The sequence below is a fragment of the Ursus arctos genome, unplaced genomic scaffold (assembly GCF_023065955.2).
Source record: "Ursus arctos isolate Adak ecotype North America unplaced genomic scaffold, UrsArc2.0 scaffold_7, whole genome shotgun sequence".
NCBI classification, from domain to species: domain Eukaryota; kingdom Metazoa; phylum Chordata; class Mammalia; order Carnivora; family Ursidae; genus Ursus; species Ursus arctos.
In genome coordinates this window covers 31,298,076-31,323,721 of record NW_026623089.1, presented here as the reverse complement: position 1 = coordinate 31,323,721, position 25,646 = coordinate 31,298,076, and the positions used below count along the sequence as shown (strand labels likewise).

General features: G+C 44.4%; 1 protein-coding gene across 49 annotated transcripts in view; it reads right to left on the bottom strand.

Moving 5' to 3' along the window:
- Positions 1-25,646, bottom strand: part of SORBS1 (sorbin and SH3 domain containing 1) — a 220,463-nt gene that overhangs the window by 134,084 nt on the left and 60,733 nt on the right. The window lies entirely within an intron of this gene.

Below are 25,646 nucleotides of genomic sequence, written 5' to 3'. Positions count from 1 at the left end.
GCGTGGGCCACAGACTTGACAGAGAGGCAGTATTCCGGGGCTCCGGCAAGGCAGTAAAGGTGATCTGGGTGAGAGAACCTAAGGAAATGGTTCTGTGTAGGTGGCCCATGCTCATGAATGTCCCCTTCTCCTTCCATCACCAACCCTTGGCAAGTCCATGCTTTCCTTCAGTAAGAGGCCTGTTGCCTCTCTCTACCCATGCTCTCACCTTCCCGCAGAGGCATGGTGATTAACAATGTAGGTTTAGTATCAATTATCAGCTCCATCAGCGACTGTGTGATCTTGGGCAAGCTACCTGGGTTTCCACACTTGTCCAATGGAGTAATCACAGCATTTCTCCCATGTGGAGGTTTGGTTTGGGTAACACTGGTCAAAGACTCAGAAGCACTTGGCGCAACACTGGGCACGGCACAGAGCTTGACAAATGACAGTTTTGACTCAGGGCACCCGCGGCCCAGTCCACCTTTTCCCACTTCTGTGATGGCTCTCTTATTGTTCTTCTGTGAATCAGGGATAATTCTCTGAAAGGTGGCTGAGTATTCGACACGTTCACTCTACTCTTGGTGGTGACGGACTCTTATAGGATGGTCAATAAATGTTTTGAGGTTTTGTTTCTGTTTATCTAGCTCCAAGGAATCTTTAAAAACTCACAGAAGTAAGAGACTCTCTTAGACTTATTTGGAACTATCTCAGTAACTTACATATAGTGGAAAGTACTTAACAAAAATCAGTGTTGGGTTTATTTTGTTATGAAGGACCTTAAAAATAATCCAGTTTGACACCTTTACTGTATAGAGGAGAAAGCAGTCCAGGTGGGAAAGGAGAGGCCTGCCCACATGGCTGGAGTGAGCTTGAGACCTGGACGGGAATAAAACAAGGGCTTTAACTCCCAATTCAGCATTGTTTCCTCCAAAGGATGTTGCCTTATTTTTCTGTAGACCAAATGGTAAGGAGAATGTCATGCTAACACCATATTTCAAGAGGAACAAAATTCTTTATTTGCCACAAATATTCTTTCTGAATTTTCACACAGTGCCTTGAATATAGTAAAGGGGCAATAAATATTTTGATTTGCTTTTACATAAAAAGGCAAATGATGCTAAGAAATATACCCTATGAAAAATTCTTCTAGTTACTAACTTCCCATATCCATGTACAAGGAAATAATGGAATGTTCTAGATGATAAAATTATTGCCATAGTCTGAAGGCTTATGTCCCCCCAAAATTCATATGTTGAAAACCTAACACCCAAGGTGATGGTGCTAGAAGGTGGGGTCTTTGGGACGTGATTAGGTCAAGAGGGTGGAGCCCTCATCAATGGGGTTAGTGTCCTGATAAAAGAGGTCCCAGAGTGATGCCTCATCCCTTCTGCCATTTGAGGCCATGACGAGAAGTCCGCAACATGGAAGAGGGCCCTCACCAGAACACAATTGTGCTGGTACCTTGACCTGGAACATCCCAAAACCGTGAGAAAAAAATTTGTTGTTTTTAAACTACCCAGTCTGTGGTATTTTGTTATAGTGGCCTGAAAAGACTAAGACACTGGTTAACTACCACGTCCAGTTGTTGAAGAGTGAGAAATACCATGAAATGAAGTACACTAGCATCCTTAGTGCAGTTCCTCTTTCTATGAACCAAAAGGTGTCTAGAGAGCATCGCTCTGGGCATCGGTGACCACGATTCTGCGTTGTACCACACACTGAAGACTATTAGGACAGCTCCAAATTCAAATTTTCTATCTCTTTGTACCAATAAATAATTTAAGTTCTCCTCCAAATTCCAGTTTTCCAGAAACTAGTAACCAAATAAATCGAGTCAGTAAGCATTATGTAAATACAACAGTAAGACAAAACAGACTAAAAACCCGCAAAAGGAAGGCCCACACGCTCACCCCCAGAAGCACATACCCTGAACCGAAGGCGGCTGTGGCTGTTGGTGGGATGCATATTTGCAGAAGCCCCCAGTGTAGTGCCAATGTGACAGCAGACACAGAGGGAGCGGTAACGCAAATTCTACAACCAGAATCTCTCATTACCTATTTCCCTAAGAAGCAAATGGCAAGGAAGGTGGGTAACACAGACTTCTTTAAAAAACAAAACAAACTCTTTTTCTCATATTATTGTGAAGCCAGAAAACACCGAGCTCAAACTCCTCAACTTTCATTACCATTATCAGGTTGAACCATATCGAATGCCCTGAGAGCCAAAAAGAGTCAAATATTGGAACATCACATGACTCAAAGACAGCCTCAAGCACGGTTTCAGGGAAATTATCACTAGTTCATAATTGTCTTCAATGAGTTCTGGGGTGGAGAAAGCAGGAGGGCTTGGGGTTAACAGTTGTCTAAGTTACCAAAAACTCCATTGACGAGAACTCTTCATCTTCCAAGAATCCCTATAAAAGTTTCACTGCAGAATAATTTATGAGATGTCTGAGGAATGTTGTGGAAAAAAAAAAATACGTCTGACATTTAAGACTATTTTAAAACACCTCTCTTGTAAAAAGAGCTGGAGGTGTGGCAGGTCAGGCCTTGCTGGGCCTGGGGGAGAGCTGAAGTGTTTAGCGGTTAGGGGCAGAGGCCTGGCACAGCTTCAAAGCTCCGAGGCCCAGGCGGGCTCTCCCAGACCCTCTGAGGCGCGACTGGGCAAAGACGGCATCTCTGTTCCTATCTGGGGCCTCTCCGCACGCTGTTTGCCCTTCAAGGTTCCCTGCTGCCTAAGGAAACATACAAAATATTTCCGTGGAGGACCGCTGTGTGGAAGCAACAGGAAATAAAGGTTTATTCCAGTGACTCCCTGCTAATAAAGAGGCAGGGGTCGCATCTGAGAATCACAGTTTTCCAAGCAACTTGTTATTTTTACCAGATGTTTTCAAAGGCAGGGCTTGTGCACAGTATTTGAGAGGCGTTTTTCTTTTCTGGAATAAAGAGGACTTGACCATAAGATATATTCTAATTGAGCAGTAAAAGCCAACCCAAATTCAACATGACACAGGGAAAGTAACCTCCTCAGAAACATGACTTTTAAATTTTCTTAGGGTATAAAAGGAATGAAGCATTCATATCTGAAACTTCCTGATGAAGGTAAAAATTGAGAAGTTCTTACAAAATTCAACCTTTACCATCCTCTAACAAAGGTCTTAGGCTAAGGAGACTTCACTGGACCAGTGTGGCCGCAGTATATAAACTGGAATCAGAAGCACCTGAGGGTCCCACCATGACCTCTTCCTTCTCCCACATGCTTGCCCACCTCCCGCCACCAGCACCATCTCCATTTGGTGGAAGCACCTAGGAATAGAGCACTCTTGCATGCTACTCCCACAGCAAGCCTTCCCAAGCTGCGCCATATGTCTCAAAAGTTTCCCTCTACCTCATCCCAGCCCCAACGAGCTAAGCTGCCTCATTCACGACCTTCAAATGGCTCCCAGAGCCTCCAAAAATATTTTCTAGAATGGGACCGATAACCAGAAAAGGATGGATGACAGATTTCCGCAGACCCAACACACCTGGAACTGCCTGTTGACCACCTTTCTCTCTCCCCCATATATGTAAGCTGCACACTTCTGTTAACTTACGTATTTGCCTAACGCGCTATCTTCTCCTGTCTACAGATTGCTCAGAGCAAGACATCTGGCTCAGAACATGAGCTTCTGGAGAGCAGTGTTTTCAGCCTCATCACAAAGAGAAAGATGGGGGCGCCTGGGTAGCGCAGTCGTTAAAGCGTCTGCCTTCAGCTCAGGGCGTGATCCTGGCGATCCGGGATCGAGTCCCACATCAGGCTCTTCCGCTATGAGCCTGCTTCTTCCTCTCCCACTCCCCCTGCTGTGTTCCCTCTCTCGCTGGCTGTCTCTCTGTCACATAAATAAATAAAATCTTTAAAAAAAAAAAAAAAACACAAAGAGAAAGATGGAGGGGAAAGAGGACGTTCCCCTCAAGAAACATGTGGGGTAAGCGCCAGGTTGGGAGTCTGACGGAGCCATTACAACTGTGCCTCCGTTCCCCAGCTAGCATCGAAGGGTAACTTCCTTCACCTCTTTGAACTTCACTTTTCCCTCCTGCAAAGCATGAAATAATAAAACCCATCTTTGAGGTGATTATGAGGACTGAACCGGATACGTGGAAAAACCTTGCATATACAGAGGAGTAAGTCTTGCGTCAACCATTGTTGCTTTTCCCAAAATCTGCCTACACCTTTTATAAATAGTTCCTTTATTTAAATCTCCTTAAATTACCTGATTTGAATGTGCCATAGGATTCCTGCCAGGACTCCCAATACACTTAGTAAGTGACATTTGCCTTAACTTGCCTTCCTGGCTCTCCCCTACTATATGGTTTTCTACCTTTGAAAAACTTGCTTCTTAGAATATATAACCTCTTATTCTTCAATATTTAGTTGCTTCTATTTTGTTCCAATGCTCAAGTTGTTGTATAAGTCTGATTTACCCAAATTATAAATTCTGGCATCATGTCTGATTCACCCTGCATTTGAAGTTTCAGAGTTTTGCACTCGTTTATAGGGCCGTGAAATCTCAAGGCTAGGGGTGCCTGGATGGCTCAGTCGGTGAAGCGTCTGCCTTCAGCTCACGTCATGATCCCAGGGTCCTGGGATCAAGTCCCGCAAGAGGTTCCTTGCCCAGAGGGGAGAGTCTGCTTCTCCCTCTCCCTCTGCTGCTCCCCCTGCTTGTGCTCTCTTGCTCTCTCTCTCAAATAAAGAAATAAAATCTTTAAAAAAAAATTGCAAGGCTAACAGGACCCTCACACATCACCTGGGCCAGCATCTCCCAAAACGTGCTTCACAAAATACTGATGCCAGAAAAGCCAGCATGTAGCAGAAAAGATGTTCTAGAATCTGACAAATTTGCGACATCTTTCCACGGTGAGGGTCAATGACCTTCAGTGACATATTTAGGTGTCTGAGAAGTCTGGCCATAAGGAATCCTGTTGAAATTCACTAAGGCAGCAACTGTTCATTTATTTGCCCACAGAACAGTTTCCGCACCCCTGCCTCTAGGGTACCCATTAACATTCTGCAGAACAAATTTCTACAAACTACCCCTGGAAGGGGAGAGAAGAAACAGAAAAACTCCCTTCCCTAAGGTCAGTTAACAAATGGCAGAGGTGGTATCAGGCTTAGTCCTCTCCGACCCCCAGACTCTGGTTCTTCTCACTATACCGGAGGGTCTCCAGCTTCATCATATAGCTCACGGCCAGGAGTGCTTGTGAACTGCAGACTGCTGAGCCCCACCCCCGGACTGTCTCACTCAGCGGGTCTGCTGTGCATTTCCAACAGTCCTCGGGGGCTGTGGGAAGGAAGCACACTTTGCGAACCACTGCCATACACCATCTACAGTGGCATGGGAGCCGGGGACTGCCCCTAAGGAGTGAAGACCTGGTGGGGAAGCTAAGGCGTGACACAGGAAAACGCCTACATGACAACAGGGTTAATGACTAACAGTTCAACACACAAGGCTTTACCTAATAGCCAACCAGTCCAGAGTCGAAAAACTACAAAAACCAGACAGTGGGAATTCGCTTAGATGTGAAAGGATAGGAAAGCCTGAGTTAAAAAAAAAAAAAGAAAAGAAAAGAAAAGAAAAAGAAAGGATAATTGGGAAGAGCATTCCAAGTGGCAACAATGGTTCCTATTACCCAAATATTTGTTTGCGGAATGGAAGGGACCTGGCTGTGCATGTCTTTGGAGAGCACCCTGGTTCTTAAATTTGAATATGGGTGTGACTGCTATTTCAAAAATTCGCAGCAAAACACTTGATGCAAAATAGAGTAGCTCCTCTCCAAAGGAGTGATTTGGAGGATCTAGCAAAGGTCTTCCTGCTCCCTTTCCAGCTGTAGCTTCACTTCCCCTGCTCAGGTTCCCAGTAGCCCACCCCCCAAGACATTAAACCAAGGGCCAAGCCAAGCTGGCCACTGAGTCGATAAGCCAGTTGGCTCATGCCTTCCTTGGGAAGTGGGAGTAAAACGGACAAAGCAGTCCTCCTGGAAGGGCCTCCTAATGGAACTCTGATGAAGTGCAACATTTTCGGGACCTCTCCCCCACACCCACCTCCCTCCCAAAAAAGAATTACCCGGGAAAATAATGTTTATAATTTGGTTAACAGCAAATTTTCTCAAAAGTAATAGCCAAGAATGAAAACACGATTCTCCGTGATCACTTCAGGAGCTCGTGTAACTCACTGTGGCCCTCAATTGCAATCTTGAAATGCTATCGCTAGCTACTGCTTTCATTTCAAAAAATGACCTCACTAGGGTAGGGAAACCGCAAGCCTGACCCTCACTCACTCACTCGCCAGCATTCATTGAAAACCGGTTAACACTGGGTAAGATGCAAGTGACAACCACTGAGACATCAACTGCCCTCCCAGTTGAAGCACAGAAAGCACACTGGTTAATCACAGGGCAAGTCAGGAGGAGAATGGAGATGAACACTGGGGTTCAGGTGGAAGAGCTTACTTCCGAGGGGTTGTGCCGATGGCAGGAGGAAATGGGAGGCAGGACAGGAAGGTAAAAGGAATGGTGTTCGTGAGCACCTGCTGACACCGTTGGGTCCTTCACCTATTCTCTCCTGTCATCCTCAAAGACCAATGAGGTGGATGGACGTCTTCATTTACAACACCCTGCAAGCGTAAGGTCAAACAGCTGGCAAACACCAACACGGGGACTTTAGCTTTGGTTTGTCTGAATCCAAAGGTGGTTGTCTGCTTCAACTGGGAGGGCAGTTGATGTCTCAGTGGTTGTCACTTACATCTTCAACGATGTAAGATTTACACGTGACATAAGACACTGTACCTTCCACTGAAGTTAACTAAATCAGGGTAAATACACTCTCCAGTCTTTCCCAAAGATTTATAATTTCAAATATGGTGAAATCATTAAATAAATTTGAGTCATACGCACACAAACACAACGAATTTGCCTAAATGTAACATACTTAAGTCTTATAAAGTTCTAAGCTAGTTATGGATGGGGGAAATTTTTGAACCATTTGTTAAAAATTATTACCATGGGCAATGCATTTGATGCCTTTGAAGGAGTCTGGACACATGAGTAGAGTGGCCAGAAATATCTTTCCTTTTCTCCTCCAGGATGTACACAAAGGCAACATAAAATTGGGGGAGGGGAGGAGGAACACAGCATTTCAGTAAATTTAGGAGACAGAACCCACACTCTCAAAAAATGTATTACTAGTAGTGGTTCAGAAACACACAGAGGTAAGTACATCTTCAAATTCAGATGTTTCCACATCATATGCAAAATGATACCGCTAATAAATAGGTACAGACCTGTCAACATGCCTGGCACTGTCTATAAGCTTTCTACAGACCAAGGTTTTTAATCATCATATCCTGCCTCTAAGACAAAGACTATCTTAGAAATGATGGAACTGAGGCCCAGAAAGAAAGGAATTGGCCAAGACCATAGAGTTCAACAGTAAATGGAGAAACTAAGACTTAAACTCAGGCCCTTAGACTCTAGAGCCCACACAGACAACCACCGAGAGGGAGTGCCTGCCCCATAGCAGATGTATAGGATTATCAGTATTCCATGATTTTTTTTTTTTTTTTTGGTAGGGACACCTGGGTGGTTCAGTCAAGTTAAGCTTCTTTTTTTTTTTTTTTTTTTTTTAAGATTTTATTTATTTATTTGACAGAGAGAGAGACAGCCAGCGAGAGAGGGAACACAGGCAAGGGGAGTGGGAGAGGAAGAAGCAGGCTCCTAGTGGAGGAGCCTGATGTGGAGCTCGATCCCAGGACTCTGGGATCAAGCCCTGAGCCAAAGGCAGATGCTTAACAACTGAGCCACCCAGGCGCCCCCAGTATTCCATGATTTTAGCAGCAAAAGAGGAAAGAGCCTAAATACCACTCACAGACTATTGTTTATGTGCTCTGAAGCATCTACTCAACAAAAACAACAAAACTATTAAAGACCATGAGGTAGCTCAAAATGTGAGATGCAACGATTTCTAAGATTATGGTTAAATAGAAAAGCCAACTTCAAAACACCGTGGATAGTATGAAGTCATTTGTGTGAAGAAAATAGACAGACATACAGATTTACAGATGCTGAGGAAATCTCCAGCAGAGTTTACAAGAAACCAGGGCCCAGCATTGCTTCTGAAGAGAGGGCTGGGTACAGGAATTCAGAGAGAGAGAGAGAGAGAGAGATGAAAGATTTACTTTTCATCACAAATACTTTTCTAATTCTGAACTGGTCACGTATCACCTACTTATTTAAAGCAAATTCAAAGACAAAAATTATTTGAAGGAAATCATGGTGGAAGGTCTTCCAACCTAATTCTGAGTAGGGAGGGTGAGAAGTGACTAGGACACCCTGTGACAATTCTCTATTCATTTCACTGAATAATTTTTCATAGTAGAGATTCTGAAATACTCAGAACTAAAAAATAAATTAAGAATGCCATCCACTTTCTTCCACTCAGACACCTGCTTCTTAAAAACGCAATGGATAAATGGCAGGAAAGAATTCCCTGTGTGATGGCAGTAAGAGGTGTTTCATGTTTGCGCACAGGGTGTGCATGAGAAAGCAGGAGAAATCCCTAACAAAATCAAATAAAGACGGCAGGTAGTGACCCAGCACAGCCACTGTGTGGCTAAAATAGCAATGGGCATGTCACCTCCGTGCCACTAAAGAAACGGAGTCTCTCATGTCCTATAAAACATGCAAGGCATCTTGGCTTGCCAAATTTAAACGGGGACATTATTTTTAAGTTACTATAATTAGTTCCCATTTGTCTATGAATCAGCCTTTATGAGGCAACAGCATCTAAGCCCCATCAGATGAAACCTGAGGCGACATCATCTCTGTTTATTATTTTGAAAAGAAAGAGAGGGTGCCAAGTTTCCTGCAACACCCGATTCAAATGCTGAAATTTGGAGGACAGAATGTCCTGTTGTCCACATTTGAAGATAGGACTATATTTTCATCTAATACATCAGTCCCAGGTTCAGCTGGTAACAGGAAGGAATTGAATTCCAGAGCTCAAAATAGGACTTAAGTACTAAACCACCTTTCGTTGCTCATATAGAATTTTATAGTTTAACCCCTGACGCTGCAGCATTTTTTAAAAGTGTCCATGTTAATGAACAAACACAAACATATTTTAATCTAAGGGTATCTGCTTAAGCGATGAGAGACTGGCTAATACAAGTGTTTTAAACCAATATTCACATTCCTTGATACACCCCTTCCATAACTAAGGTTCTTACAAGAAATGAAGTGCTTCAATACCAAATATAAAGGCGGGGGAGGGAAAGTGTTCCTGTTAGCCTGGGCTTCCCCTGAATGAAACAGCTCCTCGAAGGGGCTCTGATAGGAGGCACATAAACACAGTAGAATATTTTGGTCTCCAAAGGGAGTCGGGCAGATAGTAGGCAGCTAGGATCTGGACGGGGTTTAAACTGGCAACTTTAGTAATCTTCAGAGACCCAACTGCGGGGTACAAGCTCAATGCTGGAATTCACAGAGGACATCAGTTAGCAGTACGCCAGGGGATCACGGCACATTTGAACGAGGGCAGTAGGTACAGAGGTAAATACACTGTTCACTTGTCACCAGATTCACTATAGCAAATGCTTAATATTTTTGCGCACAGCCATGTGCCCTTGATAACTGCACAAAGGTACACCTGTATCTTTCATTGCAAATGGGTTCTAGGCCCGCTCTCCACATTTACTAGCCAAGTTCCCTTCAGCAAACCATATTAACCCATGAGCTTCTCATATTTGCCCCTCAGATATAACAGGAGCAGGGGACAGGTGACAAGGGAGTAACATCTGCACTAATATCACAGGAATTCTACAATAACCAAAATAAAGTAAGTTTTATAGTTTTTAAAATTTAGCAAACATTTATGTAACATGACAGGCCAGGCACAAGGTGCTGTACGAGCCGTATGTTTTTTAAGATAAGCATGTATATATAGCATTTAGATATACATGAATATAGACCAGAAAAGGGGAAATGAGGGTGGGCAGGGTTAAACATAGGCTTGAGATTACATCGGAATTTTAACTGAAAGCTGAGACCCAAACAATGGCTTTACTTGGCCAAAACCACAGGCAGGAGCTGCCTGGAATGCTGTCACACTAACTTACCCTCATCACATTGGAAGACTCAGAGACTCGTGTCCAAGTCTTCCTCTTAACAATCATCTTCTACTAGTATTATCCCTGTTGTATAGATAAGAAAACGAAGGTCCAGAGAGGCTCAATACCTTGCCCGTGGTTACATGACCAGGGAGTGGGCTCTGAGCCTCAGCCGTCCGAGTCCAGAGTCTGTTCTATCATACACTATACTATGCAGCCTATCGTAATTGTTAGGATGATGATGATGTATTGTAATAAACCCCTTGGATTAATCCCGACTCTGCAAATGAGGAACACGAGGCTCGCAGGTGAAGTTATAAGCAAGCCAAGATCATAAAGTGAGCCCACGGCAGAGAGAATGTGAAACTGAGTCCATGTGACTCCGAACTCTGCAAACTTAACCACCAAGTTAATAAGCTTTGATCCACAAATATTTATTCTGCGCCTTCTGTGCCCTAAAACATTTTTCTAAAAAGGCAAGGAGTTGGTGATGGTGTTCCGTCAGGAGCTGGAAAGGCTTTCCTAGCACCTCAATGCTAAATCAGCCCCAGCTAACAGGACAAAGACCAGAGCCCTGCACACAGCAGGAGCCCTGTGAGAGCTGATGCCAATAAGGATGATGACGATAGAAATATTTTAAATGTTAGTATATAGTTTCAAAAGGGAACGTGACTACTCCATTTGGAGGGGGAAAAACCCTCAGGGCAGAATACAGACAATTTCTAAAACAATGTGAACACATGCGGTCTTCATCAACAGGGAGAACATTTTAGGTATTCCTACTAATCTTTGAACTCCTGAGGTAGGATCACCAATCACCAGGTTCTCCCTGGACTTTCCAGGTAGTCTCATGTTCCAGAAAACTCCTTGGCTGGTCACCCTAGAGGGTAAACATCAGGTTTTGTACTCTTGACCTTTCATGCCCAACCCCCTGGTTCTAGCCCAGTTCCCTGCAAACAGAAGACGCTCAATATGGTTAGATGGATGAAAGGAGCCATACTTTATTATTTCCAAGTACACTCATTCCCACTATACAAGTGTTGCCAAGCAGCAGTCCCTGCACTGCTAAAATGACTATGTGAGAATCATTTTAATTAGCACTTTCATTGTTTGTATGCAAATGCACATTCCTAAAGTGGGTCCTCTAAAAAGCTTTCCGAAAACCAACATCCCTTACTGAGATTTTTCTCAGTAAATCCTGTCCATAGGCAGTAAAGAGAGAAATTTCCATCCAGCCTGAGTCTTATCAATCCAGAATCTGGAAAGGAGTTAAGAGGCTTTTCTTTATAGGAATGGCAAGTCTAAAATGAGGGTATGTGAGGCACTTCCAGGCACCAGGATAGAGCTGCTCCTTGACTTACTCATCCCAAAATAGGATGGCGACTCAGAGGCCACTCTCCCAGTACCGAGTTCCTCTTGCAAAAAAGTGGAACGCCCTGTGGCCAGGCCCCCTGGATTAGAGTCCTCAGAGTTACTGAAAGCGAACTTTCCAGCCTGCCCCAGATGTCCTGCTTCCAGCTCGGCCAGCCTGTCCGCTCTGCTGGCCCATTCCTGGTCTATTCCCTTCCTTTGGCTCTCTGACCCAGGGGCTGGGCGGCCTTGGTCTTCTGCCTCAGCTCAGGGAGAGGCCCAGACGCTCCTTGAGAATTCAACTCTGGCAGAGGTATCAGTGGACCCAGCCCAGCCCTGCCCTGGGTGGGAGTTCTGAAGAGCTGGTCTCTCGGGGACTTAGGGTGGGAATAAAAGTTCTGGGCGGTCAACATGGCTGACTCCTGTCCTGAGTCACTAACTCAGCTTTGCACAGTTATACAAGGCAGGCTAGAGAGCCAGTCACAACTTAAAATTAGAGAGAACACGATGGTGAGAAGCTAAGTCTTGGAAAGGCAAACAGGGAGGCAGAGGTTATCTGAGCTTGGAGGAAAAACTCCTGTGGTCCAAAGAGTCCAGGGAGGACCACAGCCAGGAAGGCCCTGGAGAGTCCTTTAAATGGCTGCAAAGCACTCCTAGCATGGAATGCTCTATTTTCATGTCTGGGCCACAGGAAGGCAGAACAGAGTTAAGGCATTTATCAGTCAGAAGAAAGTCCAAAAGGCTAATGTCTGGGATGCGTTAAAACACAGGAGAAATATGAATAACCATCAGGGGTAGGTTTCTGTTTGTTTGTTTGCAAAGCTATGATCAGAGTGACAAGAAAAGCAAAGTATAGGCCTGCTTGGGGAAGCCAGCGTCATGTTAAAGAGAGCAGAAAAGAGAAACAGCTCCTCTCCCGTGCTGAGCGAATGTTCTTCATACTGGAAAAGCCAACTCTGGTAAGAAGCGACCGAAGCAGAAGACAGGTGTGGAGCTGAGAGAGACACAGCCACTGTAAGTCAGGTTTCTAGACTCAGATGAATCACGTCCACAGACAGCCAAAGTATGGACACGTGTCACAGATGAATCACTGTCAGGAGCGCTTCAGAAACCTCAAAGAAAGGAATGGTGTTCCAAGATAAGGAACCAAATAATTCACAAAAGGAAGATTCTAGAAGTATATGCCAAGAGGCTTGGCATTCATGTCCAGCAAAATTCTAGCCTGGAGTATTTTTTTTTTAAAATATTTTATTTATTTGAGAGAGAGAGAACAAGAGCATGAGTGGGAAGGGGGGGAAGAGCAGAGGGAGAGTGAGAAGCAGACTCCCCACTGAACAGGGAGCCAGATGTAGGACTCGATCCCAGGACCTGAGCCGAAGGCAGACGCTTAACCATCTGAGCGACTCAGGCACCCCTAGCCTGGAGTATTAAATAGATAAATACCCAAGAAAGAATGACGATCGCCAAAAACTGACAGAGGTTCACTATAGTAAGTATCAGATCAACCAATTCCCTTTTTTATTAGATTTATAAGACGGGTAGTGCAGATGAGCGTAACTGTCCTTTAGCCAGGCTTTAATAAACCAATGATATTCTTGTGAATATGAACAGGAGCAGTGAGGCAGATTTATACAGAGAAGGAGCAGCGCCAGCCTGCAGACATGTGGACCCAGCCCTGTCCCGTACATCTGAGTCAATGACTTATATCTAGAGGTGACACACATGAGGGAGGGCTCATCACCTTGTGAGACGACAACAGCTGGATATTAAAAGTTCCTCGTAGGTTATAAAATGAATCAAATCTAACAAGATGAAATTTAAGATGAATACAAGTGAAGTCTACCTATGTCGGGTGGCGGGGGGGGACTGGGGAGGACGCAGTACTCTGGTTGACCACCTCCTTCACACAAACCAAGATCCTGAAGTGGTTCCTGAGAAGAGCAGTCAAGCTTAGCTGTTATGAGGGCCCTTATGATGACCCTCAGAGAGTTTCCAGGTGAGATCCCAACACAGCTCTGGGAACCCAACAGAGCCCCTTCTAATTCTCATTCATAGCTACAGAGAAGTTACGGCACCATAGAGAAAGATTACATACACCTGGATGAGAGCTCAGGGTGGGGGCTGAGAGAGGCCACTACTTAGGGGACCTCTTAGACACCAGCAGTGTGATAGCTGACACCTTAGAAAGTTTCTGGTCAACATCTGCTATAGTCAAAGCTGGTTCTGTCCCAAGATCATCATTTTCAAAACTAGCCAACCTAAGGACCACTGCTGGCAGGGTGGGTCAAGGAGGAGTGGATGCTGGGAACATTTTACATTCGGTGATACCCTTCTCACCCAGTGACCTGTGACTGACAAGCCAAGATCCCTAAAGGGAAGCGCCTGGTTGGAGTGCCTTCTTATTAGCTCATCGGTCAGACAGGCATCTTCGGAGTTATTTTTCCCAAGGAAGGGGATGTCCCTGAAGGAAATGAGTAGATGCCAAGCAGAAAATATAGCAAACCAAAAGACTTCCTGATGCAATCCAAATCCTTGGCTGATGTACTTCCAGCTCAATACCTGGAACTCAAGACCAGCCCAGGGAGAATCAGAAACAAGCTCCCAAGTGGCTGGGAGCCAAGAAGGTCCAAAGTGGCTTCAGAAGCCTCGTAAAACCAAAGACACTGGGCTTATTCCAAGCCACAGGATGTCTGAGCCAACGGGGCACTGGACATCATCTTACTTTAAAAAAAATGAAAAGAAAACAAAAGAAAAGAAAGGAAAAAGAAAAGAAAGGAAAAAAAAAGAAAAGAAAAAGAGGAGAATATGGAAATGCTAAGGGACAGCAATGTTGCAGAGCTCCCTAAAGTAAAAAAGAAAATCTGAAGACCCTGGTCTCTAAAGCATTTTTACCAAAATGGGCATTTTTTTTTTCCATATACTGTTTGGTCAATTAACAGAGGAGCCCCAAGGTTCAAACCAGTCACCCCAACTCCCAGCACTCAATGAGTGGACCTTCCAGCCCTGGAACAGACCCCGCGGTACTTCAGACCAAGGGTGATGGGCAGGGAGTTGAGATGATCAGCAGTGAACTGGAAGCAACCTCCCGAAACTGCGTCATCCATGAAAAGGCGGCAAGGGAACTCGCCACACCCCACCCTCTGTCACACCGAGACTTTAACACTAGAGAGAACATTCCACACATTCAATATTATCCAAAAGCTCAGAGGCAAGTTTTGGAGATGGAAAATATACAGCCAGCATTTCTAGACACCCCCAAATGTATCTCATTCTCCAAGGATGGGTCTGGAAACCAACAGATACCCTTTTTTTCCTACTGGTACAGAATGCTTCAGGCGTATGCCCACTCTCGTTCTCTGAAGGCTTGCCTTCTTTAGTGCTCTGACAGCTCTTCAGCTTGCTCCAGAAAGGAAACTTCCATGGTGCACTACCAGTCTTGAACACATGCTAAGTCAGGGCAATTTGGAGACGTGAGTAGCAATGACAGCAGCCAGAAGGGGACAGGCTGAAGCCCAAAGCACCGAATGTTGGACACCTCCAACCCTGAATCTGCAATTCCTCTATTTACTTAGAAACAGTTGCTGATGCTTGCCCTGACCAAAGATAAACTAGGACAAACCCGGAAAGGGAAGGGGAAGCAGTGAGGTAAGGGCTGTTGTAAACCTGGCACAATGCAGAGGAAAAGTTCTCGGGTTGTCAGGACACAGTTTTCCTCCCTGCTGAGAAAAATGAGATAACATACTCTGAAGAACAGTGACATTAGGCTGCAACCACACGCTCGGCAGAGGCTCACCCTCTTCACACACTTAGAAGTCGTGCACAGACACATTTGGAGGCTGTTGTGATCTGGGGCAAAGAACATGGCCTTTGGAGTCTGAGGAGGTGAATGTGAGTGCTAGCTCTGCCTTGCGCAAGCTGTGTGACATCAAGTCAGGCACTCAACCTCTCTGAGTTTCAGTTCTCCATGAACTATGAAAAGAATAAGTTGGACCAGCTGATCTCCTAGTTTTCTTCCAGATTTAATATTCCACTATAAACTAATATTGCAACACAGCAGTTATGCCTCCATTCAGCAAACATTTACTGAACACATTCTGCATGTCTAGGTACAAGGACAGTCCTGTACTCAATGAACCAATCAATCCACAGATGCCAGTAGCCTGTAAACAAGTCTCTACGGTGCCACGGGACAGACGTGTGGACAGGGTGAAGGGTCAGCTGACCCAGCAGAGAATGGAACAGAGGGCAAGCAGGAACATCTTCCCAGCCGTGATGCCCTGGCCAGCGCCTGGAGGAGGAAAGAATTTGGCCAAGGGAATAATACGTATAAGAGCACACAGGAATGGCCCAACAGGGCATGCACGGTGGGAGGAGTTCAGAGTTAAAGGCCCTTATAAGCCATGTTAAGAAGAGCTACCGTCCAGCACCCCCAGACCCCTTCAATTTCCTTGCGGTCCACCTCAATAGCTCCCTGTATGGCCACACTCTCAGGGTGGGTGTATGCCTACACTAGGTCAACCATCAAGCAACCATCCAATCTCTACCCCCCACCCCCAGCCTCTCCCTTTGTTCCCGCATCACACAGCCAGGCCACACCTGCTGTCCGCTAGGGCTTCCTCCCAGGCTCTCGGCAGGCCTTGCTCTCAGCTCTTGCTCAGCACTTAGTGCCCAGCCCATGGCAGCTGTTCCAAATAGTTTCCATCTTCCTCAGAGCCCCAAGCGCATCCCACCCACCCCACTCATGCTCAGTAGAGGACTCCCACCTCCTCTGTTCCTGGGCATGACTGTCCAGGCCCAGCTCCCATAGCAACCCTTCTGTCCACCTGTCCCAAGTTCCTTCCTAAATAGTCCAGGCCAAGCTGTGGGTCTATCTGCTCGCAAGTATGAATGAAAGTAAAAAGACTCAACTAAGAAACAAAACCCACAGTCATCGACCAATGCAGGCTGTTCCCCACCCACCTGACCGGACTCTGAAACACGCACATCTCAGTGGGATACGGTACATGGATATACTCCACAGGCCAAAAGGCATTATGTAAGTATTAGCTACCCCATAGCTGTCATCTGAATAAACGAGTAAGCAAATCAATGAATCTGCTGTTGAAGAGACAATCTAAAGAGTTGCAAAATCCACAGTACCTTCAGGCATGTGAACCAAGAATGCAGCTTAGATTTTGCCAAGAGCCTTTTAAAACAATCCCAAGGCCCTTGCAAGCCTAGACTCTGGTCCCTGCTGGGCTCCAACACACACAGCCGACCCAAGCAGCACAGAGTCATTGTAGCACCGTTTATTTCTGAAATAAATTTCATAAAGAATGCCAATATATTTAATATAAAATACATACATAATACATTCAACGTATATTAGATACGGTATACTGTATGTGTATGGATGTGTATATATTTCTATTCCCATGCTCTACGTGCCATTATAAGCTATCAGCCAATGAAAAGAAGCGGATCACACCCTCAGCCAACCGCAGACACGGGCCCACCAAAAAACACCCACAGCAGCCTCTAGGACACCATCCTGTGTTGATCACGTTCTAGAACATGGATTGTTTACTCTCGGAAAGCCTCTCTGTCTGCCATTTATTTTTTGTTCTGAGCAACAGTTTTGCCACACAGTGGCCAAGAGATGGTATGTAACTGGTATCGGACCTGCCACGAAGACATGTGACCCCGGATTATACAATTCAAGTGTTAAGACAGTCCGGCCAGTGAAGAGAAGTCCACTTACAGACCTGGGAGCACCAATCATTGGAAATATTCTACAGAATGCCAAGAAGATGAAAATCTTTCTTCGTACTTCACCTCTGCCCCATCCACTAAGCAGAGCTACCCAGTTCTCTCCCAGTGTGGTGAGGGCAGGACTGCGCCATGAGCTTGCTGAGTACAAATCTCATGACAGTGAGCTCTTCCAAGGCAAGCGTGAGGAATTCCTGATGACACGAGGAACCTTCTCCACTGAAACTCTGCTCTTCTGACCCCACAGAACTCAATACGTGACCAGTACACCAGAGTTTCCCAAAACTCATGCCCAGAACTAAGAGTGACATATGACATATGACAGAGAATTCTAGACAGTTAGCCTTTGAGGGGAATGCAGATACGATCTCATTTAATGCGAGAAACAAATGAAGCCCAGGGCGGCGAGGTTGTGCTAAAGCAGGTGGTAAGTCAGGCCTGCAGACGGCCCAGGTGGGGAGCCCGGGCTCCCCGGTGACGGGCCCACACTTCAAATCCAGAAATCTGAAGGACAGAGATGCTACAAGAAGGTTACAAGAATAATTTAAAGAGGAAAAAAGGCATTATTAGAAGAAACAAACTGCCTATCACAAAGCTCATAAAATGGGAATGGTTTAGATTAAATTCACATGCTTATTAAAGTTTTAGGTTGGTGTGTTGGCTTGGTCGTGTTTGTGTGAAGTTCCTTTCCTATGACCTACTGGTTACTTTGGAAGGTACCAGGGCTCAAAAACTAACAACTGTGTTTCATGAAAATGGTGATTTCTGTCATCCAGTTTTAGGTTTTGGTCTTAGTGTAAAAAAGGAAAAAAAAAAAAAAACCCTAAAAAATGTTTCCACTCCTTCAAGTTCAGTAGTTCAGTTCTATCTGAAAGAAGAAAAAAAGGGAAATATTTAAGAGAAAATATAATTAGATTTGTATAAATGTTCCCAACATGGTAATTTTATGAGCAAACCGTATTATGCAGAGCACATAATATGCTTCAAAACTAATATAATGACTTGGTATTTGTAAAGAATGCTCCAAAAATTACATTATTGCTTTCTTTCCTTCCTCTCATTTAAAAACGCACAAATCTCTTTAAGGGAAAAAATATTTGTTTCACTACTCCACTGCTCCAAATATTTTTCTCCCTATCATTTTAAATTTAGTTTACATTATGTATAAAGGAGGATACCAAAACGATGTCTTGCTGAACCTCAAGATCCCCTGATTTTTCAAGATAAGGTTTTCAAGGGACATTCTAAGTCATGGGTCACAAAACCAAAAGCCTCAGAGGGCCAAGCAAGTGACAAGTGGGTGGTGTGGGGACTACAGCAAACTTGAACCCGAATGCCCCAATCGCATCCCCTGAGAGGACAACTGCTGGTCCTCACTCTAGCCCACGCCACTCCCATGCAAGAACACGGCTTGATGCCGCAACATACTCTAATTATCAAGAGGAGTTAGAAATCAAATTATGTGGAATCTCCTTTTAAAATTCTGGCCACTTCCCTCAAAAAACTTAAAACTGGTGTTTTGTGGGCAGCTAGTTTGCAACCTGCCACAACAGACAGGATGCCATAAACGTAATTACCTCAGGGAATAAATGCAACATCTAGAAACACAAACTTGGTTAGAAAATGAAGGTTGATCTATACTTTAAAACCTGTATTCCTCTGTAATAACTTTCCTCTTGAACAGGGAGGCAGAAAGAGGGAAGAAATGAACTTGAAAAAAATAAGAAATTAGTTGCCGGAAAGCAAAAAAGATAAAGGTTCCTCTTTCTTTTTTTTTTTTTTTATTAAAATAGGAGAGTATTTACAGCTTTTGAGTCCATGTTGGGACAATTGTGGCAGCTGCAAATTTCACTGAGGTGAGGCTGCTTTGAACAGAGCTATCTTCCCTACTCTTTCTCTAACAGATGCCATGTAGAGCAGGTAACCTCAGTCAGAGCCACTTTTATAAGGGTAGGCTAATGGTTTGTGTGACTAAGCAAGAAGGCATGACAGCTGGGTGGAGGGGTGTCACTTCCTAAAAATGAGAACATATTATATACGCAGACTGGGCGTGTGCCTATGTACCTTAGAGGGATTCCCGACCCCTCTCCCCAAAAAGCCTAAGAAACAATACCTAACTGATTATGATAGTGAGAGTTCAATTGTGCAAGTTCAAGCACAAGCAGTTATTTTTTTCTAGCTTACCTCTGCAGGAACCATTTTTTATTTAATCACTGCCATAATCAGCAAACCAGAGAAAATCTCTCCGAGTGAGGAAAACAGAGTGAGTCACCTCCACGTTGATAAGGAGACTGCAGGATGAGGGCACCACGCTGAGAGGTAGGTATCAGATGGTGCCTTGTCCAAATTAGTCAGTGGAACGAGCAGAATGATTTCTTCCCATGACATTCAGTAATCACGGGAGATGATGATGAGCTCCCCGTGTTAGTGACGGCCACAAGTACGATCTAATGTTTACTTCCCCAAACCAGGGAGGAAAAAGAAAGGCAAAAGAGGTTACTCACTCTCTATTTGTAGTCACTGGATAGAAAAGGAGAAAAGTATCTTGTTTTTACACGTGGCCGACAAATGTGATAAAACTTCCTGTTTGAAAAGTACAATATCAAATGTGTAAATCTCCTGGAGAAATAACAACACCTCAAAAATGTCGCTGCTGCCAGAAATGAATAGCATGTCTTTGCAGAACAGGAGAACTTTGGCCGGAAGGTGTGGGGACGCAAACCAATACAGCAAGCCCTGGGAGACACTTTTGGACAGCGACCCCCGCGGAGGCTGCCTCCAACAGCACACACACCCAACAGCAGCGTAGGACCCTGCAGCGTCGGCGTTAGACCCTGAATTCCAGCCTTAAGGAAAGGTGACAACTCAGGCAAATTCCACATGGAGCATTTCCCTCCAGCAGCTGAGATTCTCAAGGAAAATGAGTTTGGGTTCCTTTTAAATTGGACTGAGCTCTGGGGTTAGAAACTGTCAATTGGGTTCCAAAGTCCATGTCTTATTCCGCAATGCAACAATACTTTGCTTCAAAGGGCAGCAAAGAGATGTCCGGCTAAAACAGCAATAATTTGTGGTTCAACTCACGGCTAGCCCACCTCATTTCAAATTCACATTTTGTCTAAAGCTGCGGAATAAAACAGCCAGAAACAGCCTTAAATCCTTTCTGAAAGAACAGAAGGAAGGACGAAAGAAAGCAATGGCCTGACTGATATACGCAAAATATGTGCAAAAATTTGAAATTCAAGTTAAAGCCTAGTCCCAACCTGCTGATGAACACAGAGCCTCAGAACAAATAAAGGCAATGGGCACTTGACAGGCAATGTCTTCGATCAAAATACACATCGAGCAAGAGCACTTAGAAAACCAACGAAGGAACTTCAAGCTTTCTATTTCTAGATCATGTATTAAAGGCTAAAAGGGATACTTATCATGAACATGATACCAAAAAAATTTAGAAGTTGTTAAAAAACAAAACAACAGAGTGCATTCAAAGATCTTATTGGTTTTATCCATTGAGTCATGAATCGGGCAGCCTCCCATCTAGCAGAAAGGAGCTCTGAGGAACTATACAAGATGGAAGATTTGTATAGGCAGAAGGAGGTGGGGCAAAGAAGTTATTCTAGCAAAGAGTGGATTGTTTCACGCAAGGTCACCTTCCTTTGGGGGAAAGCAGGGGTCTATCAGGCAGATTCCCTCCTCACTAGTGCTGACCAGGTAATTCCAGATTAACTGTTAAAGGTTACATAGTTAGGCTAGGTATTAAGTCTTGGTTTGCAGACAGTGGCCTTAGCACAAGCGACTGCACTTTGGAGTCACTTTTTTTTTTTTTTTTTTAAGAATAAAACGGTACAGAATGAAAAGTAAGCATCCTTCCTATACTATTGCCCTCCCCAAAAGGCTACTCCTCTCTAGAATCTCCTCCTGACATAATCTGCATGCATACAAGCACTGAGGCGCTGTTCTGCTTTTCAACCCAAGGAGGATACCACCATTTTTTAATGTCTGACCACTCAGTCCCCGGGGACATGAGAAGGTACCAGCCTTTTTTTTTTCTTTTTTTTTTTAATTTCTAAAAGCACTTACTAAGAAGGAATCAGGGAGGTTCTCCTCCCATGATTGTCAGTAAATTTCGTTCTTTTTAATCATATTTAAGTTTCAAAAGACAAAATTAAAACCTGGGTTGGCGTCAATCATCACAAATTCCATTCCACTGAAACCTTCATTTTGCCATAAGCCATTGGTTATGGATAGAGAATGCTGCATGATCAATGTTTATTAGATGCTCCAGAAGTCCCATTAAGAATATTTTCAGTAAAATACAAGGGCTTGGAAATACATGAAAATGCAAGTTAGGGCTGCTCATTGCCGAAGCGATTTGAAACAGCACATTCTAGAAGGTTGCTTATCACACTGCCCTCAACAGCTGCACGGGTTTCCTATTCTTTTGTCATGTGCATAAAAAGCATGAAAAGACCAGGCCTGGGGAAGAAGTCAGTGTCCTCGAGGATGGGCTTCCTAAAAGATCTGAAAAGTTTCTCGGGAGGGCTAAGCCGAGAGGCTCACCAGGGCAGTCAGAGATGAAGTCCAGGGGGACAGGGAAGTGGCCGGCCAACCTGGAGTGGCAACTTGAAGAAGGCAGCAAAAATGTCTACGGGGCCTAGAGATAACAAGACTAAAGAAACTCACCAGGAAGCGTGAAAATGGAAAAACTAAGGAACCCAATGAGAATGTGCAGGAAGCTCAATGGGGCAATTTCTCTTAAAAACGGACAAAAACAACATCGAGTGGCTGGATTTTGTGCCCAAAGCCCACAAATAGATAAAACTGTGTAGGATTCAGAATGGATTTCCTCCCATCAGTCAATGGCAGTTGAAGGATATGGGTGCTACCTGAAATACATCTCTCTCCTACAACCATCATGGTATATTTTTGCTGCTTTTTATCTTATAACATTTATCCTTGATATTTCAGAGATGTTCTAAATATTTCCTACATTGTGGTTCTACAAACCAAAAAAAGGCATTTGGCCTTTTCATAGAATGTGATCACATCTAACTTTGATTGTACAACTAAAGACTTTCATGCACTGTTTTTCACTTTAGTGAGCCTTCATTTAATGAACTTTTGGGGCACCTGGGTGACTCAGCCAGTAAAGTGTGTGACTCTTGATTTCAGCTCAGGTCATGATCTCAAGGTTTTGAGATCTAGCCCCATTTAGGCTCCACACTGGGTGTGGAGCCTGCTTAAGTGTGGAACCTGCTTAAGATTCTGTCCCTCTCTCTCTCTCCTCCTCTAAAAAAAAAAATAAAATAAAATAATGAACTTTTGGATGGTATGATTACAGGATGAAAAACCCGAAATATATTAACCGTGAATTAAACTTAGTCATCGAGATGGCTTGCAGAAGTTCTAGTACAGATAAAGAACAGTGTAGTTTACAGGCTATTAATGGCAAAAGATGCTGGAACCTTCTGCTTGCCAGCCAAAGGCACAGTCATGTGCCAATTGCATAAATGCAGTTTATAATTCACTCAGCCGACCTGATTTAAAATTATGCAACTCTAAAACTAATTCTCTTAATTTGGGTATTTTGAGTTTTTTATATAAGGTGAGGCCTTACTATTTTATATCATCTCATTTGAATAATTTATATTCTTATTACATGAAACCAAACCGTATTCATTATGGTGTGTCTTCATTCACTTCTTAGGGATTTTATACAGAAAATCTACCCTTTGCCTCTTTCTCTGTCCAAATTCGACCTAGCCCTCCTTTCTCTACCTAAGTAATCTCAGTCTTACAGCTTTTAAATACCATCTACGCTGATGACTCTCAAAGATACCATCTCCAAACCCAGCCAACTCTAGATCTCCAGAATACCAAACGGGCACCTCAAATTTAACATGTCCAAACTGAACCCTCAGGGTCCCCCACCACACGCTCCTCTTTGTTCCTCATCTCAGTAAACAGGAACATCACTCACCCAGCCAAAAACACTAGGCTCATCCTTGACTCTTTCTGCTCATACCCCACACCTAATCCAGTAGGCATGACCTTCAAAATACATCCTGAGTTTGACCAGTTTACATCATTCTATAATCCCCATCCTAATCCAAGTCATACCCGTATCTCCTGCTTGGACCCCTTCAGGTTACACTGATTCTACTCTTGCCCCCAAAGTCTATTCTCCACTCAGGACCCAGAGAAATAACCATAAAGCATAAAGATGATTACTGTTCCGCTCAAACTCTCCAGTGGTGTCCAATCACACTCTCCTTATCAGGGCCTACGAGATCTGGCTCCCACCTGCCACTCATCTCATTTCATATCACTCTCCCCATACCTACCTCCCAGCTCAAGGCCAGCCAAACTGGCTGCCCTCCTGTTCCTCTATCACGCCAAGCTCAGCTGATGTCAAAGGCTTTTCTTTCTGCTTGCTGCTCCCTCTGCCTACACACTCCCCCCCAGATTCCTCCACTCCATTCAGATCTCTGCACAGAATTTCTCCCTCTCTCTCCCCCATGCACAGAAGTCTTCTCAGGCCACTCTTTCAAAAACAGTCCCTCCAGCCCCTCATTTTGTTTTTTTCCCCTCCCATGGCACTTGTTACTACCTGAAATTATTATTTAGTAATTTACTTTGTTCAAAAAAATAATTGTTAGTGAGCACCCATCATGTTTGCATGCGAAGTGCTCTTCTAGGGGTTGGGGATATCCAGTGACAAGATAAGCAGTATCTTTGCCCTCACGGAGCTCCCATTGTTTGCCACCCTACTTGAATCTAAGCTCTAGAAATATGGACACAGCCTTCCTTTAGACCCCTGAATCTCCCGTGCCCAGAGCAGCGCCTTGGCACACAGCAGGCATTAACGCACATTTGTTGAATGGGTAGTGTCCCACCCACCTGAGACCACCTGCTTCTCTGAGAACCCCCACCATGGAGTTCTTCTTGCCCACCAAATGGGACTCTGGTTGTGGGACCCACTGTGTCCCTTTAATCTTTTTTTTTTTAAAGATTTTATTTATTTGACAGAGAGAGAGACAGCCAGCGAGAGAGGGAACACAAGCAGGGGGAGTGGGAGAGGAAGAAGCAGGCTCATAGCGGAGGAGCCTGATGTGGGGCTCTATCCCATAACGCCGGGATCACGCCCTGAGCCGAAGGCAGACGCTCAACCGCTGTGCCACCCAGGCGCCCCTCACTGTGTCCCTTTAGACACAGCAATCTGGTCAGCCTTCCATGCCTGAGTTGGGTCTCTAACCCTGGGCCTGCCTCTCCTAACTGCCTGTCCTTCCTGCACCAATCCCCAGCACTCAACCAACTCCCCACGTGGCCATGCCACGGGGACTTGTCTCACTGGGTCATACAAGCACCTGGTCCACATTGTGGCAGCTGGCCAGCCAGTCAGCAAACAAACCAGCTTTTCTCAACAAAGCGTGGTGGGAATCCAGACACACAGGTCCTACTGCCTCCTTGGCTCATGATCGGTTTTCCCCTCAAATAGCTCACGTGAAGCCTTCAACATCAACTAGCCGGCGCACCCCTGAGCATCCTCAGCTCAGCACCAAAATGCTGGTGTAAAGGGCAGATCTTTGGCTCTTTCCACTGCCACAGAAGCAAGACGCTTACCTGCTGTGATGATCAATTAAGTTTCTTTTAGAAAAAAGAAGAACATTTGTTAACTGAAATTATCTGATCTCAAATAAAAATGAAGGTAATTAGGAAATGTAGTTAATTAGATCTTTCAAGAAAAGGGCAGTGGTAGGAAGGGGAAGAAAAAGCAAATGCAAAGGTCTTGAAGGACCATTCTGGAAGACTCAGAAAATAGGTATTTAAAATCTGTGTTTCCAATATATGTATTCACATTTTAATTTGCTAGCTTAGAACTACCCAGCTCTACATCTCAAAGCTAAATAGGGTTACTTTATATTTGTCCAGCACTTCATTCTGTATGAAGCGTTCTCAGATATATAATCTCTTTTAGCTGGACAGGATTCATTTCTCTGTCCAGGGCCCAAAGAGGTCAAACAGTTCACCTGATATCCTGCAGTAAAAGCGGCAGAACCAAGGGGGTATCAGAACCCAGATATGCCTTGTCCCAGCCCAGTGTTCTTCCTGCCGTAACAGTAAGGACAGTGTGGTTCTCTGAAAATCACATTCTACAGTCCACCAAAAATATTTCCTTTTGTTACAGCAAAAGAAACAAAACAGAGGCTCAGTCAGTTAAACATCCAACTCTTGATTTCTGCTCGGGTCATGATCTCAGGGTGGTGGGATCGAGCCCCATGTTGGGCTCCACACAAGGCATGGAGTCTGCTTAGGATTCTCTCTCCTTCTGTCCCTCCCCTGTTCCTGCCCATGCTTGCACTCAAAAGAAAGAAAGAAAAGAAAGAAGAAGAAAGAAGAAAGAAGGAAGGAAGCAAAGAGAGAGAAA